This window comes from Lactuca sativa, chromosome 2 (assembly GCF_002870075.4).
Source record: "Lactuca sativa cultivar Salinas chromosome 2, Lsat_Salinas_v11, whole genome shotgun sequence".
Classification (NCBI taxonomy): domain Eukaryota; kingdom Viridiplantae; phylum Streptophyta; class Magnoliopsida; order Asterales; family Asteraceae; genus Lactuca; species Lactuca sativa.
The window spans coordinates 199,603,884-199,622,718 of record NC_056624.2 but is presented as its reverse complement, the minus strand read 5'-3'; the positions used below and the strand labels follow the sequence as shown (position 1 = coordinate 199,622,718).

Below are 18,835 nucleotides of genomic sequence, written 5' to 3'. Positions count from 1 at the left end.
AGAAGAAGGATGGTTCACACCAGATGTGCATTGATTACTAAGAGTTGAACAAGTTAATGGTGAAGAACCGTTATCCCCTTCCGTGGATTGATGATCTCTTTGATCAGTTGCGGGAAGCATCTTGGTACCATCAGGTCAGGGTGAGGGAGGAGGACGTGGAGAAGACCGCGTTCCGGACTAGTTATGAGCATTACGAGTTTGTGGCGATCTCATTCAGGCTCACCAATGCGCCTGTGATATTTATGGATTTGATGGATCGGGTATGTAGGCCGATGCTTGATCGTTTGGTTATCGTGTTTATTGATGATATCTTGATGTATTCCAAGACCATAGAGTAGCATGAGGAGCACCTTTGTGAGCTTTTGGGGGTTTTGAGTATTATCCAATTGAGGATTTGGGTGTACCACCCAAATACTTCGATTTGAAAGTGTTAAACATGATCTCAGAATTTCTAAGTGGTTTTAACCCCAAATCTCTAAGGAGTTTCAGAGCTTTCACATACGCCACCAATTGACTATTTTCCCCAACCCATAAGTACAAAATTTTATGAGCCTTTATACCTCAATTTTTATCAATCGACCTTGAGACATCCTTAGTGTTATCTTGTATAATTATTTTGCACTATTTATTAGCTAATTTTCCAAAAATTAGTAACGAGTTATTGTTTATGCATTGCTAATTGTTACTATTTAGATAATAGATAATGTGCCCACACAAAAATCTTCCAAAATCTTGTTAACCGAAACTAATTCCAGGCCGCATTGCTATTAATTTGGTAGTGATGCCGAATTTCTATTCTATTTTCTTGTGGGATTTTGGTTGTTACTTCTAAGAAATGATTAATGACACATTAATGTGTTATATATGAGAAATTATATTTTTGGCCGTTTTCCTATATTTCACTTGTTCCACTTCTATGTGCGAAATAAGGGATAATGACTTGATACGGTAACAAACTTTCAACTTTGTTCATATATAGTAGTGAATTTTTTTTAATGCTTGATTTATCTTTGAGTTATTTGAAATTATTCACATTTTACCCTTATGACTGGTTGTAACCGGTTATTTGAAATTATTCACATTTTACGCTTATGACTGGTTGTAACCGGTCATAAGGGTAAAATGTGAAAATTTTCAAATAATTCAGGGGTAAATCAAACATTAAAAAATTTCAGTGACTAAATATGAACAAAGTTGAAAGTTCTTTACCCTGTCAAGTCATTATCCCTTTTTGCAGTCATCCCTTATTTTATTTTGCCTACTGGTAGCAACTACGATTAATAATTTTGATTTCAGTCACTATAAATTGTTTTTGTTGTGTTTGTACGGAGCATTACAAAATAGAATATGTACCACATAATCATGTTGTAGCTCATGACTTTAATCCTAGTCCGTGAGATAAACTTTTAAATAGAGTTTCTTTATTCACCTATAAGTAAAACATCAACCCATAAAGAAGAAATTATCAAAAGAGTTTCACAAAGGGAAAAGGAGACATATACGAACAATTAAACAAAAAATAAGATCAAAAATCAAAAGGAGCACGGTGAGAAGGAACATATATAATTAACAACAAACAGAAAGGTTAGATTCAAGTAGTAACTAGCAAGAAAAGTATTGACAAAACAAATTAACAGTAAAAACAATCAAAGTTGGGCAAATGCACAAACAATGTAAAGGAAGCTAGCACCAGACTACTCATGTACTGCTCCACAACCCTGAGGTTAATCAATCTACTCTCTAATTAAAGTTCATATCCTTGTAAAGAGAAAGACCGCATTCAAATCTAACATCGTATTATCTTCAAAATGGCGTCTCCATCTTCTGGAATGAAAACCGTCGTCTATGTCCTAAGTATATGTTATTTCTTCCTCGGACGATCTACAACGACCGTCTCCACCTTCTGGAGTGAAAATTGTCGCTTATGTCCTAAGTATATGTACGAAACCACCATATTTTTTTCCCTTCAGTTTCCGTGATTGAAGCCTCTCCTACTGCATTTATAAGTGTTTTTTATGGTACCTTATACTATAAATGTATATCACACAATTACAACATCTTCACTTTTGTGACCTCCATATTCTTTTTGTGCTCATCCTTAATAACATTTACTTGAAAAGGGTAATAAACTTTCAATTTTGTTCACATTTAGTTATTGAACTTTTTTGTACTTGATTACTCTTGAATTATTTAAAATTGTTCGCATTTTATCCTTATGACCGGTTGTAACCGGCTAAAAGCGGTTATAAGGGTAACATTTATACGTTTCAACAAGTTCAAGGGTTAATACATTATAAAAAAAAGTTTAGTCATCAAATATGATCAAAAGGTAAAGTACGATACCCTTTCAAGTTATTATCCCACGAAATAATTAGTTATGTAGTTGGACTGTTACTAATCAAAATAGTACTGTCATCTCTCAATTTTAGATTAAGATTTTTAGATTAGGATTTAGGAGTCAATAGCCAATATATATACTCAACCGCCATTACATATTCTTTAATAAGTTGCATTATTCTGCGTCTAGAAAATTGCTTGAATACTATTCTATTCGACCTAAATTACAAACCCATAAATAAGATATTATTTTATTCAATTATTTATATACTCAATGGGAATCATGGAGCTAACAAACAGGAAATATGGGGAATAGTTTTATTCTTATTATATGGTTGAAACGACTTCTAAATAAAATTCCACCTTTGCCAATTTGAATGGTGATTAAAAAAAATCCAAATTGAGATAATATTAAATAATAGATGAAACTAATTTAATAAGTTTTTAGTTATTAGAAAGTAATTTGATTGAAAGATTTTTTCTATTTTCTATATTTACAAAATTAACACTAAGCTATGATTCGCCCAGATTTAATATGTTAGCTTGAAATCCAAATTAATATATGGACCCCAAGATTTTAATAAATTTGACCTTACTCAATTTGGCATTCTACAACTCAATTTTTGTTCCCATAAATGATAGATTTGAATCTATTACTTGCTTAAGCACAAAGTCGGGCACCAGATTCTTCAACAAAACTTTTAGCAAATATACAATAATCTTTCCAGATATTATTGGAGAGATGATTTTCAAGAGCACGAATTCAGAATCAAATCTACTTGTTGAATAATATGAGAACCCAAGTGGGCAAGTTTTATCCTTATAAATTGTGCCTATCAAGCGTTCGTTATAAGGCAAGACAGAAGTGATCAAATACCCAGCAAAAGTAAGAAAGCATTAATCAATGTCTAGGCATGCCATTAATGGGGGCAGTCGGCAAACGGTTGAGTCTGCACCACCAAGACTAATTCGGGTAGAGAGGCGGCCAAGCATGGAGAAGAAGTTAGCTACCATTAAAGAAGATGAATGCAGCAGTGGTGATCAGCTTCAAAATTTCCATGGAAATCGTGCTGTAGCATTTGCATCTTCTTCCTCGAAGACCCTTAACACTACAAAACACTATGCTTGTAATTAGTCTAGTTGTTTACGATCAATAAGGATTTTCCATTCGTACGTACGTTCTCAATCATGGAGTGAATGCATGGTAAATATGTGATAACTCAAAGCAACTTTGTAACTGTTGTTTGAAACCTTAAGGACATGATTAATTATCTCAATCCTTGATCATGTCATGTTTTGGAGGTTATTGTTCATTTTCTTATTTATGTCGAGAGTTATAGAACCAATCATGACATGAGCTGCAGTTGCATCTTTAATTTTTAGGCCCGGAGGTTTTCGTTGAGTTTCTAAGGCTGGGTGAGGGTGCTGAGCTGTACCTCAGCCATCTTCTTTGCCAAAGAGATAGAAATTAACGACAGGAGGCTGCTGAGGAGAGAGAAAATCTCAGCATGTTGAGGACCCGGCACAATGTTGTCAAGCTCGACACAAGGGGCACTTCTAAGGGGTTTCCGGTGTGTCACCGGCAACACCTATTTTTTCTGTCCGCAATAGAAAAATTTTCGATTTTTTAATTTTTTTACTTATTTTTCATGTATTAATACCTATTTCATCCCGGCAACATCTACTATGCATTCTTGTGTCCTCCTCTGCTCCACACCAGCTTCTCCCTTACCCACATCAGCTACCACATCATCATACACTCCCACCCTCGCCCGGCCTAAGATGTGGAAAAAGCTTTCTTATGGTAAGATGGTCAATGCGTAGAACTCAGTTAAATCTACTAATAGTTTGAATGATAGTGACCCGATCGACCAAATATATCACGATTTTGCTTATGACTAATTAATATAAATAGATAGTTCACCACAACAAAACGATTTTTCACACAAGTATATTGGCAACGAATTTCAACAGGCTAATGGATTCAAGAGTAGTTTAAGATTAGATTAGATTTGTCATTCCACTAATAATAATAATAATCAAAATAATAATATTTTGTTTTTTTTTTTAAGTTAAATATATAATAAATTAAGAGCAAATAAGAATTATTAATATTCTTATATATCTCATTAGTTAATTAACATTATCATTATTATTAATTAATGTTATTGCAATTATTGATATTATTATTTTTTATCATCATTATCATTATTATTATTATTATTATTATTATTATTATATATAATTAAATCACAACATGCTTATGAACAGTACCCGAGTTGGGTACTGTTAAAACTCGGTTGACTCAACTTCTAGATTCCACCGGGTTAATCCATCCACCGACTCCACCGCCTTTTTACTTCTCATATTCGATCTGTTTGATTATTTGCGTTTGTGACATCACCTCACCACCGCTTTAATATGTTTTGTCCTTCTATTGGAGCGCTTTCCACCTTCTCCACCATGATATATGCAACTGGAAAGAGATCATCGATCGTCGTCGCCGTCTCGACTAACACCACACGACCACCTTCACACCTGCTTCACCCCTATCGTACCCCACCGTCGACGGTTTTCTGCAAGGCGCATCGCTACCCAACAACTTTGTCGACGACGTTGCTAAGTTCGGTAACCTTGACCTTCTCAGCCATCGGTAACGTCGATCCTCTGAACAATATTCTAAAATTAGTCAAAAGATTTCAACATTGAACCGCCTCTTTCAATCTCAATTTATGATTTCTATGGGATGAGAGGAGCAAGAAAGGGATAACGACAGATGGGTTTTCTCAATAAATTTCTATCCCTCTCTCTGATTTGACATTGCCTTCTCAGTTTGACAGGCGTTTTATTTCAATTTGATCAGTTGAATCGCATTTATCACTGCTGGAACAAAGGAATCTTCACAAGAAAGAGGTTAGGCCTAAGAAAAGGTTTGTATTTCAGCTGCTTCATTCTACAAATCTTCTTCAACGTTTGTGTTTCCTTTCTTTTTTCATACATTTCTAATTCTTGATTGTTTGCTGTGTTATTTGAAATAAGGTGGTTAATAGAATCCTCAAAACGAGTCTGAATTTCAACGTGAAAGGGAAACCAAATAGATTTCACTTCTATTTATTGTTGTGAGTTTACTTTGAGGCAAATCGTAACTGTGTTTGTAAAAGCTAGATTGGGCTGCTTATTTGGATGAAAACTAAAATTGTTAAGTTACAGAGTGTTTGATTTTCGTATATAGATAGAATAGAAAAATGTTCAGAAAACAATCCAGAAACGACAAGGGTTCTCATTAGTTCTGTATATTGCCTTTAAGGTGTTTGTCAAAATGCATACTTTATTGTACTATGCCTACTTTAAGGTGTTTGTCAAAATGCCTACTTTATTGTACTATTTTTTTTTTTTTTTAAGATTAAAGATACTTATAAACAACAAAAACCAACAGGGGTATTATACTATTTTACAATCTATGAATTAAAACATTTGAATCTGTAATCGCATATATAGGTTATCAAATGCATAGACCAAATTAAAGATCTTATGAAGTGTGTTCGTGGCTGCCATATAAAGGATTAAAACCATCTCTAAGTTTAAAAAAATTACCAAAAAAAACCCTAATTTTTTTTACCAAACCGGGTCTTTTTGGTTCTTTTTAGTTCTTTTCCAGTTCTTTTGGTTCCAAATCAAATTACCCATAATTTTTGGTATTTTTTTTTTCTGATTCCGTAACCCACAATAGTAGAAGGTTGTAACAGAAACAAAGATTGTCAAAGTATTGTTGTTCGGTATATTTACATTATTATAACCCATAATATTAGTGTACTAATAAGTTTTTGTTGTTTTTTTTAATTGAAAGTTAACTTTGAGCAACTTTTAGTTGAAGGTCATTTTTTGATTTGCATAGGTAGGAAACTTTTTGGTTAAAGGTTACACAACCGTCTAGAGCATTACCCGATCTATTTCCTCTTTATCTTTTTTAATCTTGAAACGAATTAAAAAAAATACTGAAGAGGGTTTAGAGCTTGATTTTCTCTTTTGATGAGCATCACTTAGAAACACAAGTCAAGACCGCCATACAAGTTGAGGCAACTTCTCAGGAAATATTTGTTGCTGCAGAAGCTAAGCTTACTGATTTCAAACAGATACTGGAAAGATAAAAAAGAGAAAAGTATAGACACTTGAATGTATTATGGCCCAAGCATGTGAAAAATGAAACCTATATTTTCGAGATTCAGGTTAGTTAATTGATATTTATCTTTTTAACTTGTACAAGAAATAGTAAAGTGCCATGGTTTTTTTTTTTTTTTTTTTTTTTTTTTTTTTTTTTTTTTTTTGGCTTTTGCAGACTATTATTGCCCATGCATATGATGATATCCAAACAGAAAATTAATAACTTTTGTAGCAAATAATCGAGAGAGGTAACTATAACATTCAGGTAATTACTTTATCTTTTCAATTGATTATGAAGTTTAAAAACTGTATTTTTATTTTTAAAGCATTTTGTACTTTAGAAAAGAAGTCATGTTAAATTTATTCATGATTTCGTATACTTTCAGCTACAATCATTACCGATCTCTAACTCTAAGCTTTCCAAATCCAAATAGAAGTAAACTTCGTTGTGGATGTATGTCAGTAGCCTATCCATGTTGTTTTTCTGTTAACATTTTGTTCGACAGGACTAAAGCATAGGAAAGCAAGAGTTGTAGGTGAAGAACATGGTTCTATTTGGTTAGCCCATATATGACATGCTTCTTACTGAATGTCTAAAGTGCAAGCTAATCGTATCTTTCATTTTTCCTATAAACCTTCACAGCCTCATTTCTAACACTTTTGTTGTGTAGGCTAAATTGACTATATAAAACAGAATTTTGACAAAATCAAAATGATAAAAGGAAAAACCTTAAATCCATATTTCTCTATAGCAATTTGAAAATGTGGGTAATACTCCAATTTGAAAATAGCACATGATCCGCCAACCTGTTAAATAACATAAGATAAACCACATTAACATCATTCTATAAAAACAGATGTTGCTATTTCATATATTTTTTCCATTGATTTTTTATGTGTTTTTAGGACATATCACATGTTATCAGAAAGAATAGAGAAAACTTCTTGTAAGTTGGACGACCAGAGGAAATGGTGAGTGTAGAAAAGTTTATTCAAAATGTTAAAATTAAGTGCATTATTTTTTCTGTTTCTTGATATTTCCACATTTCTATAACATGTTTTAATTGATTGTATAATATTTCATCTTTTTTTTTTTTTTTGCAGAAGTTTGGTCCAAACCCGAGTCTATTCATCTAAAAAATCAATCAAAATTTATTAGGTTATGCTAAAAGTCATCACAGATGACAGATGAATATAGAAACTCTCCTGTGGGTACACAATCGGATCAGTTCCATCTTTTCTTAGAATGTTATTCATGTTGTCAATGTCTTTTGGATATGTAATGTATCAACTTTCAATACAATATTTCTAAAAGGTCCCCCTTGACAAAAAAAAAAAACAACAGCTAATAAGCACCTATCTAACCCATGCAACGCATGGGATCTACACTAGTTATACAATTAATTGCAAACATCCTTATGAACAGTGTCTCTTGGCTTAGTAAATTTTTTGGTTTCGGCATATATTATTTATCGTTGTGCCTCTATCTACCTCTTTTCCTCTAACTCCATTGAAACAAACTCTTTACGGGGTGTTTGGGATTGCTTTTAAAACAATTTTTGTCTTATAACTTTTCCAAAAAAGTTAAAAAATGGCTAAAAGATATTTGGGTAATGCAAAAGATCTTTTAAAATAATTTTTTATGTTGGAGGAAAAATTAATGTTTCAAAAGTCATAAAATCCTATCTTTTTGTGACTTTTAAGACTTTTTAACATGAAAATATGACTTTTACTCTAAAAGCAAATGCAAACACATTTTAAAAACTATCTTTTGAAAAAAATCACTGGCCAAAAAGTCATTTTATAAAAAGGACTTTTAACATCAAAAAGTAATCTCAAACACTCCCTTCCTCTAACTCCATTGAAACAAACAAGCCTTCAATCCTTCTAGCATATGAAGTACGAACAATACCCATGCTCTTCGGAGATGAAGACAGTCATCGAGGTGCTCTCCCACCGTCAATCTCATCCAATCTACTTCTTCCACGATAGGCACTCTCTGAAAAAAAACATACTCATATCGGAAATTGGTATCAATTCTTGAAGTCAATTTAATTTCCAACTAGTGTTTGGACACGGAAGAGTGTTTAAGCAGGTAAACCCTGATTCCACTATTTGTTTCTCAATTTCCCATTTTTTTTTTTTACTTTTTCATTTTTTTTTGAATCATATTGATTTTAATTTAACCTTTACATGAGAGTGAAATTCTTATATTGTGGTAGCTTATTGTTTATTTGGATTCGACTTTTGTTTATTAGAATAAGAATTTAATTATGGAATATACTTAATGTTCTTTGTGCTTCTTTAGTTTTGAACACCAACTGCTTGAGAAAGATCCTCAATGAAAAATGCGTTTCTACTTAGATTAAAGTTTTATTTGTTACAAGTTGGTAAATACACAAGCATGTCCTACGTTCCTTTTTTACTTTTTGTTTAATCTCTCGTCTTCCTTGTTACCTTTTTAACTACGTTCATTTTTTACTATTCACTATGATGGACAAAAACAACAATCGCATGTACGTGAACCTTTTGGTATGTATTGCCCCTAACTATAGATCATACCCAACAAATGAGAACGAAAATTCTGCCCTATAACTTCACATTTATACAGTAAATCATCATCAAACTTTTTTATAATTACAAAATGACCACAATAATTACATCCTATCAGGTACCCCTCCCTAAAAAGTTTACAGCTTTTATTCCTTTAACATTTGTATTAAATACGTTGCTTTTCAGATTACATTGCAAAAATTAACAGTGTATCAAACACTCAAAAGCTGAAAGAGTCCACTGCTATAAAAGTAGAACTTAAAGATCCCAGTAACATATTATTTCCAATTTTTCTTCACTTTCTTAGATCAATTTCCCAACATGTGTTAACTCTACACTGTTTACCCAATAGGCCCCTTATTGAAGCAACACTATGGGAAAAGGTAGCTACCCCTTTCAACGCAGAAGTTATGAAACCTTTAACACCACCAATCCTTATCACACTAACGTCGATGAAAGTCAAGGTACATTAATATAAGCAAATTAACTTCCACATATCTTCTAACTGTCTAACATTCACGTTAAATTGACTTCTAAATGCAGGAAGACTTCAAATAAGCTCCACTATCGGAACTTACATCTATTTGAATCATGTTATTGACGAAACAAAATCTTTAATATCTAGGTAAGAGATACCCGACCTCTTTACATATTGCTTCCAGATAATGAAAAATATATATTATTTTTCTTCTTATAAAATTCTAAAGCAAAATGCCTCATTAGTACTATAACAAAGCAAAATTGTTTATTGTACATACACACTTTACAACTTTATTTTCAATGTTATCACAGATTCAACCAACCAAACCTGCAAAATGTTGTCACGTAATTGACCTTCAAAAAAAGAAACCTTAATAACAATAAGCAATACAAATGGGACAAAAATTGCAGATTAGGGAACACGTTTCACCTATACTGCAGCGGTTTCAAGCATAAATGAGAGTCGCGGATGTATGACATGTAGAAAGAAACTGCAACCACGCGTGCATTGTGCATTGTGATTTCATATTGTCACGTTCATATTTTTTTTGATTCTCTAGTACATGCTTTTCAAATATTAGATTTGTAACGGATAGATTTATGTTTAAGTGAGTTTTTATTTTTAAATACTTCATTTGTATTATTTATTTGAAAAAAATAAGACACCTAAAAATTGATTCATTAAATAATATAATACCTAAAAATATGGTTAATTTTATTTGTGGTTGAATTAAAAGAATATGAAAATCAAATATAAAAATATAAGAGAATATGATTATATATATATATATATATATATATATATATATATATATATATATATATATATATATATATATAGAGAGAGAGAGAGAGAGAGAGAGAGAGAGAGAGAGAGAGGTTCAAATATTCTAACTATTTATTGTGTGGATGTATAAATGAATGTAAACTGATCATTTCAAAACCAAAATAAGGGTAAATTTGTAATCTTAACTATTAATTAATTTTGGAAATTAAATAAATATTTAATTACCCTAAAACATTATATTACTTTCCTTTAAATCCCGCCTCTTCTCAAAAACCTAAATAATATTGTTGTCTTCAGTCTCCACCCCCTTGGAATAGCTTACCGACGATTCCTACTGCATCACTTCTGTCCCTAAAATTTTTAAGCATATAGATATCAGAAATGTAATAGAAACTCATGTACAAATTTAAGTGTAGAATTTTGGAGGGTTGCGAAGAACGCATCGGAAATCAAAAAAGTTTAAAACTCAAAGTAAATGGGAGCAACGTAAAATCATTCCAATTGTTGGCTCTGAATAACCAGCCCAGCAAGAAGCTCAATTCTTCTATAACAAAACGGGGCGGGGTTGCGCGCGAGCCTCTATTTCACCACACATGTCATGCCACCATGTTGTAATAACACCAATTCGAGAAAATGGGCAACATGTTATAACACCCTCTATTGTCAATGTCATCATTTCTTTTCTCTTTTTTTTTTTTTTTGTTTTTTAAATAATTATAAAAAATCTAAATTAATAAAACATGCTATTTTAGTAAATCCTAAATTAAACTTAGCGTTTAAAAAAATACAAAACAATACATTTTCCCATAAATTTCACCATTATGCATCTTTGTGACCATCATACATATAATCTGCCAAGCTTTCACGAAGTTGCATTTGTTTTTGCGCGTTTTGAATATCAACCACTCTATGTAAATATTTTGATGTCCTTGTGTAGCACCCTGTTTGGATCATTTTGTGATTCAGGGCTTGTGGATCATAAATCGATTATGTGAAGACTTTAAGCTTAGAGAAAGTAAAGTTTTGGCCTTATTGAAGGTTTACAAGTTTGGTTGTGAGATCTAAGTCTTTGAATCGTGAGTGGGAACCAAGGGTGAACTGGGGAAAGATAGGTGTCAGACTGCTTGAAAGGATTATAGTTTTCAGTTCGACTTGTGTTAAGCCAAATTTAACAATATATGGTTGTAAAGCTCTTCAATACCTTTATGTGGGTATAAAGAACGTCGAAATCAGAGTTGGAATAAAGAAGTTATGACCGTTTGAAGTTTAAATGAAAAACGAGACTTTATCCAGTACGTTGGGCATACCTAATTACATTGGCCGTACAGGGTGCAAACCCTAATTTTTCAGGTTTGAGCCATATTTAAGCAGCTTAACTTTTGGAAACTCTCTCCATATTCAGCATCCATCCTCTCCAAAGCTTCATCTCAAAACCTTAGCCCCATTTGTGAAGATATTGAGTCTCTTGAGTGTTTATGGGTGTTTTTGGATATGTCTTGAAGAAGAAGAAGTCCACTATTGAATCTTGGTGAAGCTCAAGCTCTTGGATCTTGATCTCATTTGTCATTCCTTAATTTCTGAAGGTATAAAGCTTGAATCTTTATCACTCATTTCGCTAGATCAAGAATTTGCTCATGTTTTGGCTAAGTCTTGGTTCCATGGCTTGGATCTTGTGAGTAAAAGTACTACAGAACCTTTGATCATCACTTCTGGTCATTTTGAAGCTATTAAGTCATAAAAATTGAATCTTGGGGGTTGTAGTTCACCCATGCATGAGTTGTTAAGCTTTTTAGGAAGTTATGGACCTAGGGATTGGTGTTGGGCTCCATTAAGCCATGCAAAAGCTTAAAGTTGTCAACTTTATAAGTTAAGACCTTTTTAGGAGTAAGATTTGAGTATTAGATGAGTTTTCTTAAAGGATTAAGCACTCAAAGTCGAGATTTGGACATCATGGAGTTACGTTGGGCGTACCATCTTAGTACGTTGCGCGTAACGAGTTTTGACCCAATTCCCTTTCTTAGATCACGCAGTATGTCAGGCGTATTGGGTTGGTACGCGGGGCGTACTCAACAGAAAGCCATTAGGGCTATTTTTGGGCCTTGGGTCATTTTGGGTTTGGGTCATGGTTAGATGGGTCAAGTAAGGGAAGGGTAAAATGGTATTTTACTGTTGGCATGATAGAATATAATTTGGACCCTTGTTTATGGATAATTTCCTTAATTGTTAATCAATGTTATTTTGGTTATGAGTACTGTGAGGAGCATTCACATCGGCAGATCGTGTGTGTGATTGATTAGCATCGGATTGAGGCGAGTCTTCTCACTATACTCGTGGGTTGATAGCACCAATGCTAGCCCACTGGATTGTACTTCCTATGTGGTAGTATATATATGTGTTGACCAGTTGGGTCATATTTACTGTTACTGTGATATGTACTGCTATGTGTGTTGAGACTTCGGGTAGTCTCCATGGTTGTTGATAACCTACAGGGCATGTTATTTGTCTACTGAGACTTTGGTAGTCTCCAGGGTTGCTGATAACCCACTGGCATGTTGTTTGCCCATTGAGACTTCAGGTAGTGTCCAAGGTTGCTGATAACCCATAGTTGTTTATTTGTGTTGTGTTGTATGTGGTAATTTAGGGAACTCACTAAGCTTTGTGCTTACGATTTTTGGTTTAAATGTTTTCAGGTTTTCATATATTAAAGGAAGGGCATGACTCCATTGCATGGAATCAATGGAAGATTTGTGCACATGATAATGTTTGATGATACTTTGATAAATGTTTTGAGATTAAGTGGTCCTATCGAAGATTTTTTTAGTTGTGATTTGAATAAAAACTTAAATTGTTAACTAAAAATTTTGGGGTGAAATTTGGGGCATTACACCCTGGTTGAAATTGAACGTGTCTAGGTTCCGTAGTCGAATACGTTGTAATATTGCATCCTTTATGAGGTGAAAACAAGTCGAGCCGAACCCGAGCCTAGTCAGGCACGGATCGGGATCTTTTAAGTTATACAAGGCTCGAGCTCGAGCTCGGTTCGATTCGAACTTCTTGTACTGAGCTCGGCTCGATCTCGTAAATAATTATACAAGCTCGGATCAGGCTCGGGTTCGACTCGTTTTTTTCTAACGTGCCTAAATAAGCTTAAGCTCGGCTTGAGCTTGTTATGAGGCTCGTTTACTAATACTCTAAATCCCTAATCCCCCAAATATGTTTTTATTTTAATATATAATAATAATTATAAATTATTTTATATAAAGGCTCGTTTGGGCTATAGAGCCTAGTCGAGCTTAGTGACATAGGCTCGAGCTCGAGCTCGTTTAATAAACGATCTTAATATTAAGCTCGATCTCAGGCTTGTTTAAAATCGGTTTCGAGTCGAACTTTTAACGAGTCGATCCCGAGTAGCTCATGAGTAGCTTGACTCGTTTGTATCGGCAGTCCTTTATCTCCAACCATAATTTTATGCATTATGATACATGCATACATAATATCTTGTAGAGTTTCTAACTCATAAGGTCGTGCCACATGTTTAACTATGTGTAATTTTGATTTCAGAACTCCAAACGCACATTCCACATCCTTATGTGCTCATTCTTGTCTTCTCTTGAAAACTTTGTCTCTTGGGTCTATTAGGTGTCGAAACGCCTTGACAAATGTGTAATATGATGGATATATTTCATCCGTAAGGTAATACCCAAACTTATATTCATTTCCATTCACTGTGGAAGGTGCATTTGGTGCTTTTCCTGACAAAAGATCTTTGAATATTGGCGATGGATCAAGATTGTTTACGTTGTTGTTAGAACCCGCAACCCTGAAATAAGCATGCCAAATCCATAAATCTTGGGAAGCAATAGCCTCTAGCACCAATGAAGGTGTTCCATGATGACCGCTTGCATATTGGTCTTTCCACGTCATGGGACAATTTCTCTAGTTCCAATGTGTGCAATCAATGTTTCCAAGCATGACCGAAAAAACCATGTCTTTCTTCATGTACCACATATAGTTGTTGCATATCATTAAACGAATGTTTGCGCAAGTATTTGTCACTGAAGGTTTCAACAACACCTCTTGACAATCTATACAAACTTTCTCATGTGGTTCTCTCAGACATTCTCATATAATCGTCAATAGAATTGGACGACTCCCCTATAACATAAGCTTAATTGTTGCAACACATTTTTGCAACCATGTGAATCATCGTTTACCTCTAGCATCATATCTCATTTGGAAAAATTCATATCTAAACATATATTTAATAAGTAAAAAAATGTATTTATTTTATCTAAACGCTACATTTATAATTTACAAAACTTGAAAGAAACAATATCTACTTTCCAAAGCGTTGACTATCCTTTCAAATACATTTTTTTCGCGAACGAAATTTTCTTATGAAATCGTATGACTGACAGACACAATTATCCGCAAAATAATCGTTAATCATATGTTTATGCCCTTATTTGCGATTGTTGTTTAACGTCGCACGTCGTTTTAGTAGTGAAACTAGATCTAGTAGCACGTCTATATAATACCGGTACATCATACCGATGAAGATATTGTCATTGTTATCATCGTTGTATGTGTGGAACGGATCAAACAAATCTATTTTTTTGTTTTGGAATATTGAAATAGAAAAGAAAAGAAAAGAAAAGTTGTAAAAATAAGGTGTTGTTTTATATTTTTATAGGTGAATAATTTTTTTTAATTGAATATGACCATTTGAAAGTGGTGGAAATCATCGAAATTAGAAGCAAAACTTTTGTTGCCCGTTGTTACCAGTACCACGGATCAGGGCCGGCTCTACATTATGAAAAATTAAGCAAGGGCTTAGGGCCCCCAATTCTAAAAAGCCCCCAATTTTTTGGTTTGTTTAGAGCCTCTAAATTAGTTGGGCCGCCCCTGCCACGGATGGCCACATAACGTGCATCAACAGCTAGGGCGAACGGTGTTCAACCGTTACCATGTCATTTCCGGCAGTCCACGTCGACAAAAACGCCCACAACTTGCCCATAGTCTAATACACGAAATAAAGGGATGATTGTTTCTTTTTAAACTTTCAAGATAATTCATGAAACTGGACAAGAGTTTGGGGACTATTAGTAAAATCCGTCCACAATTACGACCTACCTTTTATATCAACATAACACGAAGTATAGTTGTACTTTAGCTTTAACGAGTCAGAATCATTATATGCACATGAGATTGATCGTCTTATCTCGTCTTGTTGTAGGACAAAACATTTGCTAAAGTTAAAGAGCAAAGTAAGACACACTTCTTTGTCTCATCGTACACAAAAAAAAAATAATAATAATAATAATAAAATAAGAAAAAAAAAATTATGTACTGTGTACATACATATCATATACACGTATATGATATACATACTGTATATGCGTGAAGAATACATGGTTTAGCGATATAACACATTTTCAATCCAAATCCATGACGTTACCAAGGAACCCTTACGCTCCATCTGTCCGCTAGTGTGAAATGGAACCCCTTAAAAAACTACTTTATATTATTATTTCCAAATATAAACACGTACACATATATAATATACACACATCGATCGTATATTCGCATGACTTTGTAATATACCACCAAACATATATATCTTTGTGACCTTTTCCCCCAATGCATCCATGAGTCGCTTGAGGTAATTACGATGCATGCTTTAGATTAATTATAATTTATCGCGATGATATTATTTGAAAAGAGGCATATAAAATATAAAGAAAGATAGAGTGCTACAAAGAGTAAGAGTAGGCACACGTGTATCTTATCGTCCACGCATAGACCACAAATTAGTCTAGTGGAATGTGGGTGGTCAGAAACCAACATAAATCTCGCGTACATTGTACTACACGGAATATATAGGTAGCCATTGTACATTTGTACTAAAACCACTTAAAATTTTTCTTCATGCATTTATACAATTGTACTCCTTACCAAATACCAATTTAAACTTAACCCGAGTTAGGTTCAAATGCTTTTATTATCTATTGTGTGCATGATTAATTTTGGACCAATCATTTTAAATATTTTAAGAAAGTAATTAATGCATATTAATTACTTTATATATATATATATATATATATATATATATATATATATATATATATATATATATATATATATATATAGGGTTAGGTTATTTTGTTTTTTTTACATTTATTGAGTGCTAGAATGCACCAATAAAACTTTAGTAAATTAAATAATTATAGATATGAAATGATTTCCATAATTATATGTATATTAAATGATATCCATAATTATAATTCTCTTTTTAGGGAAACTAATTAAATCCGTCGTTAATGCTAGCAATAAAATTCTTTCAGAATGAATTTGCATCTAGGTTTTTATATATGAGTTCATACTTTGTTTCAACACTCAATCACTTAAAATACAATAAAGTTGTATGGAATATGAAGAACGAGAGTGTATTCTACTAGAATACATTCTCATTCTGCTGCAATACACTTTCATTCTTCTAGATATGAATTTATTCTGAAAGAATATTATTGTTGACATTAATGACGAATTTAATTAGTTTCCATAAAAATGAATTATAAGTATGGATAACATTTAATATACATATAATTAATACAAAATTCCTATTGGTGCATTCTAGCACACAATAGATGTGAAAAACATTTGAACCTATCTCTCTCTCTCTCTCTCTCTCTATATATATATATATATATATATATATATATATATATATATATATATATATATATATATATATATATATATATATATAGAGAGAGAGAGAGAGAGAGAGAGAGTTAGGTTATTTTGTTTTCACTATTAATTGTGTGCATATATGATTGATTCTGGACCAATCATTTTAGTTATTTTAAGAAAGTAATAAATGCATATTATATGTTGAAGATATAATGGATATTAATTACATCTTCAGCATTTAATATGCATTAATTACTTTCTTAAAATAACTAAAATGATTGGTCCAGAATTAATCATACATGCACACAATAGATAGTGAAAACATTTGAACCAAAGTCTATATATATATATATATATATATATATATATATATATATATAAAGAGAGAGAGAGAGAGGTTCAAATGTTTCTCACGTCTATTATACGCTAGAATGCATCAATAAAAATTTAATAAAGTTAAATTATTATTTAATCAAATAAAGATAAATATTAAATAATTTTCATAATTATATGTAAATTAAATGATATCCATAATTATAATTTTTTTTTATAGAAACTAATTAAATTCATCATTAATATCAACAACAATATTCTTTCAAAATGAATTTGCATCTAGGTTTTCATGTATGAGTTCATATTTTGTTTCATTACCCACTCACTCAAAATACAACAAAGTTGTCTGAAACATGAAGAATAAAAGTGTATTCTAGCAGAATGAAGGTTTATTTGTGACATCTCCAAAATCACGGTCAGAAAAGATCGGTTCGTTTATGCTTTGTTTAAAAATCAGAGTTACATTTTAAATGAAAGTGTTGCAGAATTTGTCCCAAAACAAAAATATGATAAAGATTTATCAAAAGCATTTCCATAGAAATGTATTTCATTAAAAGACTCGGGATGTCATGTTCGTACAGATCAAAAGCATAAACAGTACAATATAAGCCTTACTACATTATTTCATATCTACAGGCCTATATCCGTAATCCCTCGTCCAAAACATCACACCTATGCTCATGCGCCACTACCTGTAATACATAAAACTGAGTGGGTCAGGCTTGGGAGCCTGGTGAGCACATAGGGTTTTCAACCCACAATAAATAAGTTTATTAATTTCATCGATCAACAATAACCCGATTACCCGTTCCCGTTATCCTCCCTTTACGTCCCTAAACACCTATCATAAGGGACCTAGCCTAAGGATCATCATCGGGACGGACACTACTGCTAAGGGGATTCCTCAGCAATAAATGTCCTAAAGGCAACCATGTGGGGGATGGAGTACACCGGTGAACATATCGTTCACAAACACCTACAGGTTGCGAGCCTGCTAGTGTTCCACTGGACTGTCTAGAAGAGTCCGTGGTCGTCATCCATACTCCGCTAGATGACAGAATCAACAACATCAACATCGAGGCCTCTCATCATTTTATCACACATCACCTATTGCATCTACCCATGTTTTACCCCAACATTTTCGTAGATATAAAATACATATACAGTTTAAATCATTGAAAACATGTATAGCAACGTTCATCTAGCATAGATAGCAAGTATTCAGATAATATGCACACATAGCACGTAATTTATATAAAATACTTCATATCTATGTGTAAGTTGAAAGTAACTATGCACTCACTTGTTAAGGTGATGATTCCAAAATCGGGCAGCGCTTGCTTCTAACGATTCTATTTTCCTTCGACGAAACCTAGCATTATTATCGCTAAATTTTAGTCTAATATTTACCGTGACCAACTATTAGTCTTAGTATTATTATTATTATATAAGCGTTAAACAATATTTTCCAACCACTATGTACAGACAGGG

The 18,835-nt window shown here is 32.9% G+C and overlaps 1 long non-coding RNA gene across 3 annotated transcripts; it reads left to right on the top strand.

Moving 5' to 3' along the window:
* Window positions 1–2,980: 2,980 nt before the first annotated feature.
* Window positions 2,981–10,187, top strand: LOC111915027 (uncharacterized). 3 transcript variants are annotated; one of them, XR_006188448.2, is made up of 8 exons: window positions 2,981–6,563; window positions 6,674–6,763; window positions 7,405–7,470; window positions 7,603–8,593; window positions 9,238–9,302; window positions 9,404–9,515; window positions 9,595–9,676; window positions 9,844–10,187. It is a non-coding gene; the product is annotated as an uncharacterized LOC111915027 (long non-coding RNA). The 3 variants fall into 3 exon arrangements; XR_006188446.2 differs by having other exon boundaries at window positions 2,981–5,267; window positions 5,377–6,563; window positions 9,238–9,515; window positions 9,844–10,179; XR_006188447.2 differs by lacking the exon at window positions 9,238–9,302.
* The last annotated feature ends 8,648 nt before the right edge of the window (window positions 10,188–18,835 follow it).